The 20,054-nt window shown below is 39.5% G+C and overlaps 1 protein-coding gene across 5 annotated transcripts in view; it reads left to right on the plus strand.

Moving 5' to 3' along the window:
• ESCO1 (establishment of sister chromatid cohesion N-acetyltransferase 1) overlaps positions 1-20,054 on the plus strand; it is a 53,316-nt gene that overhangs the window by 3,151 nt on the left and 30,111 nt on the right. For 3 of the 5 annotated variants that reach the window (XR_003032456.2, XM_059881033.1, XM_059881035.1), the window contains exons 2-4: positions 9,874-9,975; positions 11,462-11,563; positions 18,750-18,851. The gene's annotated coding sequence lies outside the window, so the exon portion shown is untranslated. Of the gene's footprint in view, positions 1-391; positions 500-9,873; positions 9,976-11,461; positions 11,564-18,749; positions 18,852-20,054 lie in introns of all 5 variants that reach the window. The other 2 variants (XM_059881034.1, XM_024984598.2) reach the window with 2 other exon arrangements.

Consider the following 20,054-nt stretch of genomic DNA (forward strand, 5'->3'; position numbering starts at 1 on the left):
CAGCTAAGGGACTCACCATACATACGCATGTATCATCTTTCCCAAACTCCCTCCCATAAATAACTTTTTAAATGCAAAACTACTATCCCCCCCCCCAAAAAAAAAGATTAGGGAAAGAATAGCAACTGTTTTACATTTTTGTAAATCTCCTTATTGTTTGACCTAATAAAAGACAGCTGGATTCTCCTATCAGCTTCTGCATTCAGTCTTTATGTTGTTCTGTTTGAAGCATACATCCAGCTGCACAGGGATGTGTTGGGAGGAGTGATTGAATAACATTTTGAATTAATTGTGATACTCTTCTTTGACTTTACAACAAAACTCAGAGTCTGAAACTATACCTATATCCTTTTCATAAAGTGTTGCATTAATTTCATTGGTCTGTTTGCAGTTTGAATTGATCTTTTACTGGTATATGATTTTAATCTCGTGAGCCTTTGAAAGGGTCTCTGGAATCTGCAGGATCCCTGTCCCACACTTTGAGAACTACTGCTTTAAGGTAAATAATTTAATAGTTTAGATTAATGTAATTACGGAAGCTGAAAGGGATAATGGTAATATGGCAAGAGTTGACAAGTAGTTAAGTGAAATGAGGCATAATTAAGACAAACATTTTCTTTTTCATGCTTTCTTTTCATAAAAAATGATACATCAGTATATTAATTATTACAGCTAATTATTATTATAACTAATACTTAATAACTGCTTACGGTTCTAGAAACTGTTCTAAGAGCTTGGTATTAGGAAATGAAATGTTACTGTTGTCATTGTTGCTGTCATATTCATTTTTTTTGGCTTTATTTTCTTGATGTGGGTAGACAGTAGTATAATAAATTGTGGAGAATGGTGATAGTGGAATGACTTGACTGACAGCTGAATTTAAGGTGCCTTTAAGACATCAGGATGTATATGTCCAGTATGTTATTGGATATCTGAGTAGCACTAGGGATGGAAACTGTGTTGGGCTATCATTTGTGTGTTAGTGGTCTACAGGTAGTAATCGAAAGTATGAGTATAAATGAAATGAGTTAATGTGTGTCTTTTGTGTTAAGAAACCAAACCTTGGGGAATACTAATTTGTAAGAGACTGGTGGAGGAAGATAATTTAAAAAATTAAATTGTCCATGTCTTTAAGAGTTTTAACTAATGATGTTGAGAATAATGTTGTTTTACTGAATGTCTATTATAAATCTAGTGTAATAAAGAGATTTTTGTCTTTGAATGTTTGGAAAAATTTATTAAGGATAGTACCTGGTCAGGGAACTAAGATCCCACAAGCAGTGTGATCAGGAATAAAAAAAAAATTTTTTAACTGAGATGTAATTTGAGGTGGACTGTAAAATTCACCTAATTATATAATTTAGTGGATTTTAGTATGTTCAGACTTGAAACAGAGAAAAATTTATTAGGGACAGTACCTCGTATTACTGTATGTTTCTGTTGCATTCTCTGTTAATGGTATATTGTTGCTTCGGTTGTAACATTTTATATGTTTTTGGCTAGTGGTAATTCATTTAATTTTATGTTCCTTAACATGTTTTTTTTAATTTCTAAGTATTTATTGGCATTTTAGAACATGAAAAACACTTGAATTACCCTAAATAGGGGATAATGAATGGATTGGCAGGATACACAGAGAAATAAGGAAGAGAAGACTGTATTTGTAGAGCCAGATCTTGTGGAAGGAGAAAACAGGAATCATCAACACTAGGCCTTACAGAAATCAGAAGTTAGTTCAGGACTTAGAAGGTTGCTGAGAAAAGGTGCAGCTCTGGCATTTGGCTTACTTACAGGGTAAACCAAATGTTCATCCAGGGGTGATTTTTGCCTTCCAGGACATATTCAGTATTGCTGGGAATATGAATATATTTGACTGTAAGAACTGAGGGCAAAGTGCCACTGGTATCTAGTAGGTATGCTACTAGGGGTGTAGGGTGCTAACAGGGATGCTAGCTGTTAAAACATCCTCCATGCCCCCACCCCCATACTCCCTGTCACAGATTTTTATTTGCTCCAAAATATTAGTAGTGGCAGGATCGGAAACCTTGCATCACAGTGACTGTATTGGTTGCTTTGGGGTCAGGAATCTGCTGGAGAGCATAGGGACCGCAGGTTCAGAATATAACTATTTATGAACTCCCTAAAGGCCCCCACCTTTGTTTCTTAAAGCAGGTACCTGTGGACATGGTGAATTTTCAAAAGAGGTTATGAATTTGACAAGCCACCAGTCTCAAACATAGAGTTTCCACATCACCCAGTAGTTATATTCTTAGGTATATACCCAAGAAACTTGAAAACATATGTTCACATGATAATTCATTCAGGATTATTCATAGCATTGCTCATGATAGCCAAGAGGTAGAAACATCCCATCAAACAATTTATCTACTGATGGATAGGTAAATAAAATGTAGTATATTTATACAGTGAAATAGTATCTGCTGGTAAAGAACAAGATCTTACAGATACATGCTGCAAACCTACTGAATGGAGAAGGAAATGGCAACCCACTCCAGTGCTCTTGCCTGGGAAATCCCATGGACAGAGGAGCCTGATGGGCTACAGTCCATGGGGTCATAAAAGAGTCGGACACGGCTTAGCAACTAAACAACTCTACTTGAGCCCTGAAAGCATTAATGTTAAGTGAAAGAAGCCATCCACAAAAGGCCACATGTATTGATGATTTCATTTATATAAAACAGCCAGAATAGTGAAACCCATATCCACGGAAAGTGGATTTGTAACTATCAGGGACTGGAATGGGGTTGGGGATAGGGAATGACTGCACATGGGCTTGGGGTGGTAAAAAGATTCTGGACTTAGTGACAATTATTATACAACTCTGAACATAACTAAAATCCACTAAATTATATAATTAGGTGAATATTATAGTCCATCTCAAATTCAGATCAGATCAGATCAGTCGCTCAGTCATGTCCGACTCTTTGCGACCCCATGAATTGCAGCACGCCAGGCCTCCCTGTCCATCGCCAACTCCCGGAATTCACTCAGACTCACCTCCATCGAGTCAGTGATGCCATCCAGCCATCTCATCCTCTGTCGTCCCCCATCTCTCCTCTGTCGTCCCCTGGCCAATCCCTCCCAGCATCAGAGTCTTTTTCAGTGAGTCAACTCTTCGCATGAGGTGGCCAAAGTACTGGAGTTTCAGCTTTAGCATCATTCCTTCCAAAGAAATCCCAGGGCTGATCTCCTTCAGGATGGACTGGTTGGATCTCCCTGCAGTCCAAGGGACTCTCAAGAGTCTTCTCCAACACCACAGTTCAAAAGCATCAATTCTTCGGCACTCAGCCTTCTTCACAGTCCAACTCTCACATCCATACATGACCACAGGAAAAACCATAGCCTTGACTAGACGGACCTTTGTTGGCAAAGTAATGTCTCTGCTTTTCAATATGCTGTCTAGGCTGGTCATAACTGTCCTTCCAAGGAGTAAGCATCTTTTAATTTCATGGCTGCAGTCACCATCTGCAGTGATTTTGGAGCCCAGAAAAATAAAGTCTGGCACTGTTTCCACTGTTTCCCCATCTATTTCCCATGAAGTGATGGGACCGGATGCCATGATCTTTGTTTTCTGAATGTTGAGCTTTAAGCCAACTTTTTCACTCTCTTCTTTCACTTTCATCAAGAGGCTTTTTAGTTCTTCTTCACTTTCTGCCATAAGGGTGGTGTCATCTGCATATCTGAGGTTATTGATATTTCTCCCGGCAATCTTGATTCTAGCTTGTGTTTCTTCCAGTCCAGCATTTCTCATGATGTACTCTGCATATAAGTTAAATAAGTAGGGTGACAATATACAGGCTTGACATATTTATTCTCCTATTTGGAACCAATCTGTTGTTCCATGTCCAGTTCTAACTGTTGCTTCCTGACCTGCATACAGATTTCTCAAGAGGCAGATCAGGTGGTCTGGTATTCCCATCTCTTTCAGAATTTTCTACAGTTTGTTGCGATCCACACAGTCAAAGGCGTTGGCATAGTCAATAAACCAGAAATAGATGTTTTTCTGGAACTCTCTTGCTTTTTCCATGACCCAACGTTTGTAGTTTGATCTCTGGTTCCTCTGCCTTTTCTAAAACCAGCTTGAACATCAGGAAGTTCACAGTTCACATATTGCTGAAGCCTGGCTTGGAGAATTTTGAGCATTACTTTAGTAGCATATGTGAGATGAGTGCAGTTGTGCTGTAGTTTGAGCATTCTTTGGCATTGCCTTTCTTTGGGATTGGAATGAAAACTGACCTTTTTCCAGTCCTGTGGCCACTGCTGAGTTTTCCAAATTTGCTGGCATATTGAGTGCAGCACTTTCACAGCATCATCTTTCAGGATTTGGAATAGCTAACTGGAATTCCATCACCTCCACTAGCTTTGTTCGTAGTGATGCTTTCTAAGGCCCACTTGACTTCACATTCCAGGATGTCTGGCTCTAGGTCAGTGATCACACCATCGTGATTATCTGGGTCGTGAATATCTTTTTTGTACAGTTCTTCTGTGTATTCTTGCCATCTCTTCTTAATATCTTCTGCTTCTGTTAGGTCCATACCATTTTTGTCCTTTATCGAGCCCATTTTTGCATGAAATATTCCTTTGGTATATCTGATTTTCTCGAAGAGATCTCTAGTCTTTCCCATTCTGTTGTTTTCCTCTATTTCTTTGCATTGATCGCTGAAGAAGGCTTTCTTATCTCTTCTTGCTATTCTTTGGAACTCTGCATTCAGATGTTTATATCTTTCCTTTTCTCCTTTGCTTTTTGCTTCTCTTCTTTTCACAGCTATTTGTAAGGCCTCCTCAGACAGCCATTTTGCTTTTTTGCATTTCTTTTCCATGGGGATGGTCTTGATCCCTGTCTCCTGTACAATCTCAAATTACATCTCAGTTAAAATTTTTTTTTTTTTTAACTCCTGATCACACTGCTTGTGGGATCTTAGTTCCCTGACCAGGGATTGAATCTGGGCCCTTGGCAGTGAGAGCTTGGAGTCTTAACCACTGGACTGGCAGAGAATTCCCAATTGTAAAATGATTTTTAAAATATCACTTTAAACTTAAAATATATTGGGTGATGTAATCTAAATGCTTTAATGATTAAAATTTGAATATATTTTATCATAATGTACAATTTAGAAATTGGATGTACTCTTAAATTCTCAGGCACTTTCTAACATGTATCTTGTAAATTATCTTTCTATATAAGTATTGTGGATTTTCTGAAGTGATCGTTTTATGTTAAGTTTGATTATTGTTTTTTGGCCCCAATATTGATTTTATTAGAATTCTATTAAGAAGCTAGCTTTGGCTTGTTGGAAGGGTCTTGTCAATTTGTTAACAGGTGAGAGAATGCATTTTTATAAGATTTTATTTAATAGAAAGGGATGTTATTAAGGTATATAATGCTAGGTTAATAATGATTTAACATATAGGGCAGACTAAAGTGAACTAATCCTTACCATAACTGAACAGGTGAGAGGCAAATGCTGTAGATTTGTGTATCAGTTAACCTCTTTGTTCTGTTAGGGCCCAACTGCCATGTGTTAAAATATTTAGAAATTGGGAGGAAATGATGTAAAGTAATTCATAATTTTTAAAATTAAAATTTTTGTTGCTTAAGTAATAAAGGACATTAAATGTGTTTTTTCAAGTTATTATGCCTCAGAGGTTTGTGTCTGTGTGTGTGCATGCACAGTTGCTCAATCATGTCCGACTCTTTGCCACCCTATGGACTGTAGCCTGCCAGGCTCCTCTGTCCATGGTATTTTTTAGGCAAGAATACTGGAGTGGGTTGCCACTTTCTACTCCAGGGCAACCTGACCCAAGGATCAAACCTGTGTCTCTCTGGTTTCTTGCATTGGCGGGCAGATTCTTTAGCACTGTGCCACCTGGGAAGATAAACCTCTCAGGCTTCAGATCAGATCAGATCAGTCGCTCAGTCGTGTCCGACTCTTTGCGACCCCATGAATTGCAGCACGCCAGGCCTCCCTGTCCATCACCAACTCCCAGAGTTCACTGAGACTCAACGTCCATCGAGTCAGTGATGCCATCCAGCCATCTCATCCTCTGTCGTCCCCTTCTCCTCTTGCCCCCAATCCCTCCCAGCATCAGAGTCTTTTCCAATGACTCAACTCTTTGCATGAGGTGCCCAAAGTACTGGAGTTTCAGCTTTAGCATCATTCCTTCCAAAGAAATCCCAGGGCTGATCTCCTTCAGAATGGACTGGTTGGATCTCCTTGCAGTCCAAGGGACTCTCAAGAGTCTTCTCCAACACCACAGTTCAAAAGCATCAATTCTTCTGCGCTCAGCCTTCTTCACAGTCCAACTCTCACATCCATACATGACCACAGGAAAAACCATAGCCTTGACTAGATGAACCTTTGTTGGCAAAGTAATATCTCTGCTTTTGAATATGCTATCTAGATTGGTCATAACTTTCCTTCCAAGGAGTAAGCGTCTTTTATTTCATGGCTGCAGTCACCATCTGCAGTGATTTTGGAGCCCAGAAAAATCAAGTCTGACACTGTTTCCACTGTTTCCCCATCTATTTCCCATGAAGTGGTGGGACCGGATGCCATGATCTTCGTTTTCTGAATGTTGAGCTTTAAGCCAACTTTTTCACTCTCTTCTTTCACCTTCATCAAGAGGCTTTTTAGTTTCTCTTCACTTTCTGCCATAAGGGTGGTGTCATCTGCATATCTGAGGTTATTGATATTTCTCCCAGCAATCTTGATTCCAGCTTGTGTTTCTTCCAGTCCAGCGTTTCTCATGATGTACTCTGCATATAAGTTAAATAAACAGGGTGACAATATACAGCCTTGACATATTCATTCTCCTATTTGGAACCAGTCTGTTGTTCCATGTCCAGCTCTAACTGTTGCTTCCTGACCTGCATACAGATTTCTCAAGAGGCAGATCAGGTGGTCTGGTATTCCCATCTCTTTCAGAATTTTCCACAGTTTGTTGCGATCCACACAGTCAAAGGCGTTGGCATAGTCAATAAACCAGAAATAGATGTTTTTCTGGAACTCTCTTGCTTTTTCCATGACCCAGCGTATGTTGGTAGTTTGATCTCTGGTTCCTCTGCCTTTTCTAAAACCAGCTTGAACATCAGGAAGTTCACGGTTCACATATTGCTGAAGCCTGGCTTGGAGAACTTTGAGCATTACTTTAGTAGCATGTGAGATGAGTGCAGTTGTGCGGTAGTTTGAGCATTCTTTGGCATTGCCTTTCTTTGGGATTGGAATGAAAACTGACCTTTTTCCAGTCCTGTGGCCACTGCTGAGTTTTCCAAATTTGCTGGCATATTGAGTGCAGCACTTTCACAGCATCATCTTTCAGGATTTGGAATAGCTCAACTGGAATTCCATCACCTCCACTAGCTTTGTTCGTAGTGATGCTTTCTAAGGCCCACTTGACTTCACATTCCAGGATGTCTGGCTCTAGGTCAGTGATCACACCATCGTGATTATCTGGGTCGTGAAGATCTTTTTTGTACAGTTCTTCTGTGTATTCTTTCCATCTCTTCTTAATATCTTCTGCTTCTGTTAGGTCCATACCATTTCTGTCCTTTATCGAGCTCATCTTTGCATGAAATGTTCCTTTGGTATCTCTGATTTTTCTTGAAGAGATCCCTAGTCTTTCCCATTCTGTTGTTTTCCTCTATTTCTTTGCATTGATCGCTGAAGAAGGCTTTCTTATCTCTTCTTGCTATTCTTTGGAACTCTGCATTCAGATGTTTATATATTTCCTTTTCTCCTTTGCCTTTTGCTTCTCTTCTTTTCACAGCTATTTGTAAGGCCTCCCCAGACAGCCATTTTGCTTTTTTGCATTTCTTTTCTATGGGAATGGTCTTGATCCCTGTCTCCTGTACAATGTCACAAATCTCATTCCATAGTTCATCAGGCACTCTATCTATCAGATAGAGGCCCTTAAATCTATTTCTCACTTCTACTGTATAATCATATGGGATTTGATTTAGGTCATACCTGAATGGTCTAGTGGTTTTCCGTACTTTCTTCAACATAAATCTGAATTTGGCAATAAGGAGTTAATGGTCTGAGCCACAGTCAGCTCCTGGTCTTGTTTTTGCTGACTGTATAGAGCTTCTCCATCTTTGGCTGCAAAGAATATAATCAATCTGATTTCGGTGTTGACCATCTGGTGATGTCCATGTGTAGAGTCTTCTCTTGTGTTGTTGGAAGAGGGTGTTTGTTATGACCAGTGCATTTTCTTGGCAAAACTCTATTAGTCTTTGCCCTGCTTCATTCCGTATTCCAAGGCCAAATTTGCCTCTTACTCCAGGTGTTTCTTGACTTCCTACTTTTGCATTCCAGTCCCCTATAATGAAAAGGACATCTTTTTTGGGTGTTAGTTCTAAAAGGTCTTGTGGGTCTTTATAGAACCGTTCAACTTCAGCTTCTTCAGCGTTTCTGGTTGGGGCATAGACTTGGATTACTGTGATATTGAATGGTTTGTCTTGGAAACGAACAGAGATCATTCTGTCGTTTTTGAGATTGCATCCAAGTATTGCATTTCGGACTCTTCTGTTGACCATGATGGCTAGTCCATTTCTTCTGAGGGATTCCTGCCCGCAGTAGTAGATATAATGGTCATCTAAGTTAAATTCACCCATTCCAGTCCATTTCAGTTCGCTGATTCCTAGAATGTCAACATTCACTCTTGCCATCTCTTGTTTGACCACTTCCAATTTGCCTTGATTCATGGACCTGACATTCCAGGTTCCTATGCAATATTGCTCTTTACAGCATCGGACCTTGCTTCTATCACCAGTCACATCCACAGCTGGGTATTCTTTTTGCTTTGGCTCCATCCCTTCATTCTTTCTGGAGTTATTTCTCCACTGATCTCCAGTAGCATATAGGGCCCCTACTGACCTGGGGAGTTCCTCTTTCAGTATCCTATCATTTTGCCTTTTCGTACTGATCATGGGGTTCTCAAGGCAAGAATACTGAAGTGGTTTGCCATTCCCTTCTCCAGTGGACTACATTCTATCAAATCTCTCCACCATGACCCGCCCGTCTTGGGTTGCCCCACGGGCATGGCTTAATTTCATTGAGTTAGACAAGGCTGTGGTCCTCTAATCTTGGGTAAATCTGGGGTTTCCCAGAAAATTTAACTATAATATGTATTAGTTATTGTTGTATGAGAAAGTGCCCTACAACTCAGTGGTTTAAAACTGTGTAAGCAATTGTTGTTGATTATACATCTGTAAGCTGCTGTGGGTTAGATGATTTATGTTAAAGTGACTTGAATTATGCTTTGCTGTGGGTGTGGGTGGGCTTGGTGCCTCATTAGGGGTTTGGCTCCGGTTTACTGTTTGTGTTTCTTCTGGGGCCTGAGCTGAAGAGGCAGCATCTACCTGCTGAACTCTTCTTCTGGTAATGGCAGAAGTAGGAAGACCAATTGCACAAAGACATTTTAGATCTCTCTCTCTCTTTTCTGCTAACATCCCATTGGCCAAGTCATCAGATGGCAAAGCTGTAGGGGCAGGGAAGTATGCTCTGTCCACCATGAGGCCAAAGTAAGACATATGGTCAAGCTGAGCCTCTGATGGGAAGGAAAATAATATACTCCTTCCATGGAGGTGCAGTTTGGGGTAGAAGATCGTGATTATTTTCAGAGAAAAATCAAATTTATTATATGGTATAAGAAAATGAGATGTAACCATATTGAACTGCAAGATTTTTGTATATCAAGTGAAAAATCGTCACTAAGCCATTGTTAGTCTAGCTTAGTCCAAGTTGTTCTAATAGTTAATAGACAGTTAATAGATGATACTGTTTTTGTATTCTCATGTTTTTTAATAGATTGTTTTACTTTAGCTATATAGAATTCTTTTTTTTTTTTAAGATTAACAGCCAAACACATGGAAGCTGTTAGAAGTATCATTCATTAGAAGCATCATCTATCAACTTGAAGAAAAAAATTATATGTAATTTTCATTTCAATAAGGTAAGTAGCTTATATTGTTATAATTTAGTGCCTTCAAAGATAATTGGTCCATATGCCAAATACACTTAAATATATTCAAAGAAATGTGACTTTTTTGGACAAGATTATATGTTCACATAATAAAATGGAGTATATAGTGGAAAGTAAGCTTTCTTTCCCCACACTTCTTGCACTTGGTCCCGTAGTTCTCTTTCTCGGAAGTCTTCACTGTTACTAATTTCTTGGGCATCCTTCCAACCTATTGTGTTCACAGGCAAGCATAGGTTTCTATACCTTTCCTTCCTCCCACTGTCTTCCTTTTTTCTTTTTATGACAAGGGGAAGTCCGCCCTGTTATGCACCTTGCTTTATTTGGTTTAACTGTGTTTCTCAGTTGTAGGTCCATATCAGTTACTTAGAGTTCTATTTTGGGGGTAGATTTACTAAAGCATAATGTATGTATAAAACACGGCAGCCTTTTAAAGTGTAGAGTTTGGTGGATTTTGACAGATTTGCACGTTCTTGGAACAACCATCACAATCACGATAGAGATTATTTCTATTACCTCCAAAAGTGTCTCTCTCCCTCTGCTCCTACCCCAGGCAGTGACTCATCTATTTTCTGTTACTATAGATAAGTTTTCCTTTTCTAGAATTTCATAAAAGTAAAATACTTTATGTACTCTTTGTGTCTAGCCCTTTTCATTCAACATCATGATTGTGAAGTTCATTCATGTGGCTCCAAGCACTGTTCCTTTTGATTGCTGAGTGTTCTGTTGTACTGAAACATCATATTTTTGTTTCCCCATTCACCTGGGTAATAATTGGGATGGCTGTGTGGGGATCTTTCCCTTTATGTGAGTCCCATTTTCTCCCCATCTTGTGGTACTGCCCATTTCTGCTGCTTGAGAGATTCTCTGGTTTAAGTAGAGTTGGTTCTCACTTGGCTTTCCTCGATTTCCAGTTTAGGATCAGGTTTCTTTGAGTGTGGAGGTTATTTGTCCTTCTTTGTAGCTTCTGTACTTTTAATTTTTGTCATCTACGCTTTTGTTTTTATCCTTTGGGTTTATGGTTTTGTCTTGCTTCATTTTAATCTATTGCTTTTTTTTTTTTAAGTATTACATGAGAGTAGACATAAATGTTGTGTATTTAAATCTGTCTTTTTATCTGTCACTATTTTTCTATGAATGTAATTATTTACATGCACTATTTTTCCTCAAAGTAGGATTTTGCTTTACTAGCTTAACCACTGTATGTATGATGATTTTTTTTGTTACAAAGTTTTTCTAAAATGTAAAATTGAAATAGAAAAGCTTACTTCATTGGATGCACGTGCCATAGTTTACTTCAGATTAGAAATACTATACTTAAGTGTAAATGGAGCTCTGAAAACTAATGTTAGGGACAGGGTAAAATTATGGAGTATAGATTAATATATTGATTAATAGATGAGATGTAAATAATTACATCTTTGTACTTTATAAACATTTCTCAATATTTTACTTTTAGGTGCTGTATAATGTGTTAAAAGGAAATTATAAGGAATGATTTTGTCAAATTCTATGAGTTATGGTGGCTGAAAGATCAAATGTTTCTTGTGGGAAAGGAAATGTAAGTAACCTCAAGGAGAGATTGATTTTCAGCTATTCTCTGTTTATTTAAGACAGGTTTTCGATTTATAAGACTATACTTAGGGTACATTTTCCTGTTAGCCTTAAGTATGCTGCCCCTTCAGCTTGGCCCCAGAAGAAACACAAACAGTAAAATAGAGCCAAACCCCTAATGAGGCACCAAGCCCACCCACACCCACAGCAAAGCCTAACCCACAACAGCTTCAGTTCAGTTCGGTTCAGTTGCTCAGTCGTGTCCGACTCTTTGCAACCCCATGAATCGCAGCACGCCAGGCCTCCCTGTCCATCACCAACTCCTGGAGTTCACTCAAACTCACATCCGTCTATCGAGTCGGTGATGCCATCCAGCCATCTCATCCTCTGTCGTCCCCTTCTCCTCCTGCCCCCAATCCCTCCCAGCATCAGAGTCTTTTCCAATGAGTCAACTCTTCGCATGAGGTGGCCAAAGTACTGGAGTTTCAGCTTTAGCATCATTCCTTCCAAAGAAATCCCAGGGCTGATCTCCTTCAGGATGGACTGGTTGGATCTCCCTGCAGTCCAAGGGACTCTCAAGAGTCTTCTCCAACACCACAGTTCAAAAGCATCAATTCTTCGGCACTCAGCCTTCTTCACAGTCCAACTCTCACATCCATACATGACCACAGGAAAAACCATAGCCTTGACTAGACGGACCTTTGTTGGCAAAGTAATGTCTCTGCTTTTCAATATGCTGTCTAGGCTGGTCATAACTGTCCTTCCAAGGAGTAAGCATCTTTTAATTTCATGGCTGCAGTCACCATCTGCAGTGATTTTGGAGCCCAGAAAAATAAAGTCTGGCACTGTTTCCACTGTTTCCCCATCTATTTCCCATGAAGTGATGGGACCGGATGCCATGATCTTTGTTTTCTGAATGTTGAGCTTTAAGCCAACTTTTTCACTCTCTTCTTTCACTTTCATCAAGAGGCTTTTTAGTTCTTCTTCACTTTCTGCCATAAGGGTGGTGTCATCTGCATATCTGAGGTTATTGATATTTCTCCCGGCAATCTTGATTCTAGCTTGTGTTTCTTCCAGTCCAGCATTTCTCATGATGTACTCTGCATATAAGTTAAATAAGTAGGGTGACAATATACAGGCTTGACATATTTATTCTCCTATTTGGAACCAATCTGTTGTTCCATGTCCAGTTCTAACTGTTGCTTCCTGACCTGCATACAGATTTCTCAAGAGGCAGATCAGGTGGTCTGGTATTCCCATCTCTTTCAGAATTTTCTACAGTTTGTTGCGATCCACACAGTCAAAGGCGTTGGCATAGTCAATAAACCAGAAATAGATGTTTTTCTGGAACTCTCTTGCTTTTTCCATGACCCAACGTTTGTAGTTTGATCTCTGGTTCCTCTGCCTTTTCTAAAACCAGCTTGAACATCAGGAAGTTCACAGTTCACATATTGCTGAAGCCTGGCTTGGAGAATTTTGAGCATTACTTTAGTAGCATATGTGAGATGAGTGCAGTTGTGCTGTAGTTTGAGCATTCTTTGGCATTGCCTTTCTTTGGGATTGGAATGAAAACTGACCTTTTTCCAGTCCTGTGGCCACTGCTGAGTTTTCCAAATTTGCTGGCATATTGAGTGCAGCACTTTCACAGCATCATCTTTCAGGATTTGGAATAGCTAACTGGAATTCCATCACCTCCACTAGCTTTGTTCGTAGTGATGCTTTCTAAGGCCCACTTGACTTCACATTCCAGGATGTCTGGCTCTAGGTCAGTGATCACACCATCGTGATTATCTGGGTCGTGAATATCTTTTTTGTACAGTTCTTCTGTGTATTCTTGCCATCTCTTCTTAATATCTTCTGCTTCTGTTAGGTCCATACCATTTTTGTCCTTTATCGAGCCCATTTTTGCATGAAATATTCCTTTGGTATATCTGATTTTCTCGAAGAGATCTCTAGTCTTTCCCATTCTGTTGTTTTCCTCTATTTCTTTGCATTGATCGCTGAAGAAGGCTTTCTTATCTCTTCTTGCTATTCTTTGGAACTCTGCATTCAGATGTTTATATCTTTCCTTTTCTCCTTTGCTTTTTGCTTCTCTTCTTTTCACAGCTATTTGTAAGGCCTCCTCAGACAGCCATTTTGCTTTTTTGCATTTCTTTTCCATGGGGATGGTCTTGATCCCTGTCTCCTGTACAATCTCAAATTACATCTCAGTTAAAATTTTTTTTTTTTTTAACTCCTGATCACACTGCTTGTGGGATCTTAGTTCCCTGACCAGGGATTGAATCTGGGCCCTTGGCAGTGAGAGCTTGGAGTCTTAACCACTGGACTGGCAGAGAATTCCCAATTGTAAAATGATTTTTAAAATATCACTTTAAACTTAAAATATATTGGGTGATGTAATCTAAATGCTTTAATGATTAAAATTTGAATATATTTTATCATAATGTACAATTTAGAAATTGGATGTACTCTTAAATTCTCAGGCACTTTCTAACATGTATCTTGTAAATTATCTTTCTATATAAGTATTGTGGATTTTCTGAAGTGATCGTTTTATGTTAAGTTTGATTATTGTTTTTTGGCCCCAATATTGATTTTATTAGAATTCTATTAAGAAGCTAGCTTTGGCTTGTTGGAAGGGTCTTGTCAATTTGTTAACAGGTGAGAGAATGCATTTTTATAAGATTTTATTTAATAGAAAGGGATGTTATTAAGGTATATAATGCTAGGTTAATAATGATTTAACATATAGGGCAGACTAAAGTGAACTAATCCTTACCATAACTGAACAGGTGAGAGGCAAATGCTGTAGATTTGTGTATCAGTTAACCTCTTTGTTCTGTTAGGGCCCAACTGCCATGTGTTAAAATATTTAGAAATTGGGAGGAAATGATGTAAAGTAATTCATAATTTTTAAAATTAAAATTTTTGTTGCTTAAGTAATAAAGGACATTAAATGTGTTTTTTCAAGTTATTATGCCTCAGAGGTTTGTGTCTGTGTGTGTGCATGCACAGTTGCTCAATCATGTCCGACTCTTTGCCACCCTATGGACTGTAGCCTGCCAGGCTCCTCTGTCCATGGTATTTTTTAGGCAAGAATACTGGAGTGGGTTGCCACTTTCTACTCCAGGGCAACCTGACCCAAGGATCAAACCTGTGTCTCTCTGGTTTCTTGCATTGGCGGGCAGATTCTTTAGCACTGTGCCACCTGGGAAGATAAACCTCTCAGGCTTCAGATCAGATCAGATCAGTCGCTCAGTCGTGTCCGACTCTTTGCGACCCCATGAATTGCAGCACGCCAGGCCTCCCTGTCCATCACCAACTCCCAGAGTTCACTGAGACTCAACGTCCATCGAGTCAGTGATGCCATCCAGCCATCTCATCCTCTGTCGTCCCCTTCTCCTCTTGCCCCCAATCCCTCCCAGCATCAGAGTCTTTTCCAATGACTCAACTCTTTGCATGAGGTGCCCAAAGTACTGGAGTTTCAGCTTTAGCATCATTCCTTCCAAAGAAATCCCAGGGCTGATCTCCTTCAGAATGGACTGGTTGGATCTCCTTGCAGTCCAAGGGACTCTCAAGAGTCTTCTCCAACACCACAGTTCAAAAGCATCAATTCTTCTGCGCTCAGCCTTCTTCACAGTCCAACTCTCACATCCATACATGACCACAGGAAAAACCATAGCCTTGACTAGATGAACCTTTGTTGGCAAAGTAATATCTCTGCTTTTGAATATGCTATCTAGATTGGTCATAACTTTCCTTCCAAGGAGTAAGCGTCTTTTATTTCATGGCTGCAGTCACCATCTGCAGTGATTTTGGAGCCCAGAAAAATCAAGTCTGACACTGTTTCCACTGTTTCCCCATCTATTTCCCATGAAGTGGTGGGACCGGATGCCATGATCTTCGTTTTCTGAATGTTGAGCTTTAAGCCAACTTTTTCACTCTCTTCTTTCACCTTCATCAAGAGGCTTTTTAGTTTCTCTTCACTTTCTGCCATAAGGGTGGTGTCATCTGCATATCTGAGGTTATTGATATTTCTCCCAGCAATCTTGATTCCAGCTTGTGTTTCTTCCAGTCCAGCGTTTCTCATGATGTACTCTGCATATAAGTTAAATAAACAGGGTGACAATATACAGCCTTGACATATTCATTCTCCTATTTGGAACCAGTCTGTTGTTCCATGTCCAGCTCTAACTGTTGCTTCCTGACCTGCATACAGATTTCTCAAGAGGCAGATCAGGTGGTCTGGTATTCCCATCTCTTTCAGAATTTTCCACAGTTTGTTGCGATCCACACAGTCAAAGGCGTTGGCATAGTCAATAAACCAGAAATAGATGTTTTTCTGGAACTCTCTTGCTTTTTCCATGACCCAGCGTATGTTGGTAGTTTGATCTCTGGTTCCTCTGCCTTTTCTAAAACCAGCTTGAACATCAGGAAGTTCACGGTTCACATATTGCTGAAGCCTGGCTTGGAGAACTTTGAGCATTACTTTAGTAGCATGTGAGATGAGTGCAGTTGTGCGGTAGTTTGAGCATTCTTTGGCATTGCCTTTCTTTGGGATTGGAATGAAAACTGACCTTTTTCCAGTCCTGTGGCCACTGCTGAGTTTTCCAAATTTGCTGGCATATTGAGTGCAGCACTTTCACAGCATCATCTTTCAGGATTTGGAATAGCTCAACTGGAATTCCATCACCTCCACTAGCTTTGTTCGTAGTGATGCTTTCTAAGGCCCACTTGACTTCACATTCCAGGATGTCTGGCTCTAGGTCAGTGATCACACCATCGTGATTATCTGGGTCGTGAAGATCTTTTTTGTACAGTTCTTCTGTGTATTCTTTCCATCTCTTCTTAATATCTTCTGCTTCTGTTAGGTCCATACCATTTCTGTCCTTTATCGAGCTCATCTTTGCATGAAATGTTCCTTTGGTATCTCTGATTTTTCTTGAAGAGATCCCTAGTCTTTCCCATTCTGTTGTTTTCCTCTATTTCTTTGCATTGATCGCTGAAGAAGGCTTTCTTATCTCTTCTTGCTATTCTTTGGAACTCTGCATTCAGATGTTTATATATTTCCTTTTCTCCTTTGCCTTTTGCTTCTCTTCTTTTCACAGCTATTTGTAAGGCCTCCCCAGACAGCCATTTTGCTTTTTTGCATTTCTTTTCTATGGGAATGGTCTTGATCCCTGTCTCCTGTACAATGTCACAAATCTCATTCCATAGTTCATCAGGCACTCTATCTATCAGATAGAGGCCCTTAAATCTATTTCTCACTTCTACTGTATAATCATATGGGATTTGATTTAGGTCATACCTGAATGGTCTAGTGGTTTTCCGTACTTTCTTCAACATAAATCTGAATTTGGCAATAAGGAGTTAATGGTCTGAGCCACAGTCAGCTCCTGGTCTTGTTTTTGCTGACTGTATAGAGCTTCTCCATCTTTGGCTGCAAAGAATATAATCAATCTGATTTCGGTGTTGACCATCTGGTGATGTCCATGTGTAGAGTCTTCTCTTGTGTTGTTGGAAGAGGGTGTTTGTTATGACCAGTGCATTTTCTTGGCAAAACTCTATTAGTCTTTGCCCTGCTTCATTCCGTATTCCAAGGCCAAATTTGCCTCTTACTCCAGGTGTTTCTTGACTTCCTACTTTTGCATTCCAGTCCCCTATAATGAAAAGGACATCTTTTTTGGGTGTTAGTTCTAAAAGGTCTTGTGGGTCTTTATAGAACCGTTCAACTTCAGCTTCTTCAGCGTTTCTGGTTGGGGCATAGACTTGGATTACTGTGATATTGAATGGTTTGTCTTGGAAACGAACAGAGATCATTCTGTCGTTTTTGAGATTGCATCCAAGTATTGCATTTCGGACTCTTCTGTTGACCATGATGGCTAGTCCATTTCTTCTGAGGGATTCCTGCCCGCAGTAGTAGATATAATGGTCATCTAAGTTAAATTCACCCATTCCAGTCCATTTCAGTTCGCTGATTCCTAGAATGTCAACATTCACTCTTGCCATCTCTTGTTTGACCACTTCCAATTTGCCTTGATTCATGGACCTGACATTCCAGGTTCCTATGCAATATTGCTCTTTACAGCATCGGACCTTGCTTCTATCACCAGTCACATCCACAGCTGGGTATTCTTTTTGCTTTGGCTCCATCCCTTCATTCTTTCTGGAGTTATTTCTCCACTGATCTCCAGTAGCATATAGGGCCCCTACTGACCTGGGGAGTTCCTCTTTCAGTATCCTATCATTTTGCCTTTTCGTACTGATCATGGGGTTCTCAAGGCAAGAATACTGAAGTGGTTTGCCATTCCCTTCTCCAGTGGACTACATTCTATCAAATCTCTCCACCATGACCCGCCCGTCTTGGGTTGCCCCACGGGCATGGCTTAATTTCATTGAGTTAGACAAGGCTGTGGTCCTCTAATCTTGGGTAAATCTGGGGTTTCCCAGAAAATTTAACTATAATATGTATTAGTTATTGTTGTATGAGAAAGTGCCCTACAACTCAGTGGTTTAAAACTGTGTAAGCAATTGTTGTTGATTATACATCTGTAAGCTGCTGTGGGTTAGATGATTTATGTTAAAGTGACTTGAATTATGCTTTGCTGTGGGTGTGGGTGGGCTTGGTGCCTCATTAGGGGTTTGGCTCCGGTTTACTGTTTGTGTTTCTTCTGGGGCCTGAGCTGAAGAGGCAGCATCTACCTGCTGAACTCTTCTTCTGGTAATGGCAGAAGTAGGAAGACCAATTGCACAAAGACATTTTAGATCTCTCTCTCTCTTTTCTGCTAACATCCCATTGGCCAAGTCATCAGATGGCAAAGCTGTAGGGGCAGGGAAGTATGCTCTGTCCACCATGAGGCCAAAGTAAGACATATGGTCAAGCTGAGCCTCTGATGGGAAGGAAAATAATATACTCCTTCCATGGAGGTGCAGTTTGGGGTAGAAGATCGTGATTATTTTCAGAGAAAAATCAAATTTATTATATGGTATAAGAAAATGAGATGTAACCATATTGAACTGCAAGATTTTTGTATATCAAGTGAAAAATCGTCACTAAGCCATTGTTAGTCTAGCTTAGTCCAAGTTGTTCTAATAGTTAATAGACAGTTAATAGATGATACTGTTTTTGTATTCTCATGTTTTTTAATAGATTGTTTTACTTTAGCTATATAGAATTCTTTTTTTTTTTTAAGATTAACAGCCAAACACATGGAAGCTGTTAGAAGTATCATTCATTAGAAGCATCATCTATCAACTTGAAGAAAAAAATTATATGTAATTTTCATTTCAATAAGGTAAGTAGCTTATATTGTTATAATTTAGTGCCTTCAAAGATAATTGGTCCATATGCCAAATACACTTAAATATATTCAAAGAAATGTGACTTTTTTGGACAAGATTATATGTTCACATAATAAAATGGAGTATATAGTGGAAAGTAAGCTTTCTTTCCCCACACTTCTTGCACTTGGTCCCGTAGTTCTCTTTCTCGGAAGTCTTCACTGTTACTAATTTCTTGGGCATCCTTCCAACCTATTGTGTTCACAGGCAAGCATAGGTTTCTATACCTTTCCTTCCTCCCACTGTCTTCCTTTTTTCTTTTTATGACAAGGGGAAGTCCGCCCTGTTATGCACCTTGCTTTATTTGGTTTAACTGTGTTTCTCAGTTGTAGGTCCATATCAGTTACTTAGAGTTCTATTTTGGGGGTAGATTTACTAAAGCATAATGTATGTATAAAACACGGCAGCCTTTTAAAGTGTAGAGTTTGGTGGATTTTGACAGATTTGCACGTTCTTGGAACAACCATCACAATCACGATAGAGATTATTTCTATTACCTCCAAAAGTGTCTCTCTCCCTCTGCTCCTACCCCAGGCAGTGACTCATCTATTTTCTGTTACTATAGATAAGTTTTCCTTTTCTAGAATTTCATAAAAGTAAAATACTTTATGTACTCTTTGTGTCTAGCCCTTTTCATTCAACATCATGATTGTGAAGTTCATTCATGTGGCTCCAAGCACTGTTCCTTTTGATTGCTGAGTGTTCTGTTGTACTGAAACATCATATTTTTGTTTCCCCATTCACCTGGGTAATAATTGGGATGGCTGTGTGGGGATCTTTCCCTTTATGTGAGTCCCATTTTCTCCCCATCTTGTGGTACTGCCCATTTCTGCTGCTTGAGAGATTCTCTGGTTTAAGTAGAGTTGGTTCTCACTTGGCTTTCCTCGATTTCCAGTTTAGGATCAGGTTTCTTTGAGTGTGGAGGTTATTTGTCCTTCTTTGTAGCTTCTGTACTTTTAATTTTTGTCATCTACGCTTTTGTTTTTATCCTTTGGGTTTATGGTTTTGTCTTGCTTCATTTTAATCTATTGCTTTTTTTTTTTTAAGTATTACATGAGAGTAGACATAAATGTTGTGTATTTAAATCTGTCTTTTTATCTGTCACTATTTTTCTATGAATGTAATTATTTACATGCACTATTTTTCCTCAAAGTAGG

This window comes from Bos taurus, chromosome 24, assembly GCF_002263795.3.
Source record: "Bos taurus isolate L1 Dominette 01449 registration number 42190680 breed Hereford chromosome 24, ARS-UCD2.0, whole genome shotgun sequence".
Taxonomy (NCBI): Eukaryota; Metazoa; Chordata; class Mammalia; order Artiodactyla; family Bovidae; genus Bos; species Bos taurus.